We start from the raw sequence: 1,378 nt of genomic DNA, 5'->3' as shown, positions 1-1,378 counted from the left end.
ACACTCCCATCACCCTTTCCAACCTGATTGTTTGCAGTTAACGTCTCTTTCCCCAGGTAACCACACATGGTGATTTAGACTACCTGGCCAGCCCACAGAAACCCATTTTACCCAAACTGCTGCTGAGATGGTCCTGACCGAGAGCCATGGCTCCGGTAGCTGTGGCTTCAGCAATGTGGGGATAGCCAGAAAAGCCCACTTGTGCTGTGCAATGACTCATATGTCAAGGATTCATGTACCAGAGGCCTGCATGTCCAAGCTGTCTCTTTGTTGACATGCATATTCTTTAGTTGCTGAAAACCCTACAGTTTTCATAAACACCAGGTTCTCTCAGAACAACAAGAAGGGTTAAAAAAAAAGTTGTCTCAATAAGAACTAGTATTTTTCTATTATTAGAAATTAAAAAAAAAGAAAAATTGATTTCAATCATCATATTCTTAATCACATTATTTAAAAATGAAAGAGCTGTGTTCTCGAAATAATAACCATTAAATAAGTTGTCAGCCAAATTATATCTGAACAATAATTGGTCTTTCTAGACCACAGTAACTCAGAGATCTGTGCATAAACAAAGCTTCCTAAAGTGACAGGAGTATTTGCTGATGCCCAGCTACCCAGGATGGAAGCGTTCTAAAGGCAAATGCGTGCCATGGAAACAGCTGCAAATTGGCACGGAACCTCTCTTGTCAGCTTGCCTGTGCTGTGGTTTTATGATTACTATTGCCTGTATCATCAATTTGTATTTACTATGTTCCACTCTTAAGTGAAAACACAGTTTACTGCATAAACCACAAAAGCCTCTTGTTATTCTTCTCAGTTGGGCATTAATAATACATCCTGATGTCCTGCTCATAAATGCAAGTGCATTTACAAACTGCACATTAACCACTGAGGCCCCCCCGAGCCCAAGGCCCTCTCACAGGCATCAGAGGGAAGAGAGAGGGAGCATCCCGCAGGCCTCAGCCCAGCGCCTGCTGCAAGGCCTACCGACGGCCCAGCCCTTCCTGGTTCCTCCACCTGCCTGTGGAGACTTCTAAACTTTGGATCTAATCAGTTTTCCTCTCTCAAGCAAGGGATAATTATTTTAATAATTATTTTCAGAATTTGATTGATTCTATTTCAGCCATGGAAAGCCAAGGCCAAGTAAGACACCCCAGGCACATAAAACTTTTTCCTTGGGGCATCCTTTTTACTATCCTTTTCACTATTTCAAGACAATCCTAATAATTTTCCGTGCCCTTTCCCCACAATAACTGATTCAAAATAATATTCTTTTGCCAGGCTCCAACCTGATTGTTTGCAGTTAACGTCTCTTTCCCCAGGTAACCACACATGGTGATTTAGACTACCTGGCCAGCCCATAGAAACCCATTTTACC

The sequence above is a fragment of the Mandrillus leucophaeus genome, unplaced genomic scaffold, assembly GCF_000951045.1.
Source record: "Mandrillus leucophaeus isolate KB7577 unplaced genomic scaffold, Mleu.le_1.0 Scaffold257, whole genome shotgun sequence".
NCBI lineage: Eukaryota > Metazoa > Chordata > Mammalia > Primates > Cercopithecidae > Mandrillus > Mandrillus leucophaeus.
This window is presented reverse-complemented; position numbering follows the sequence as displayed.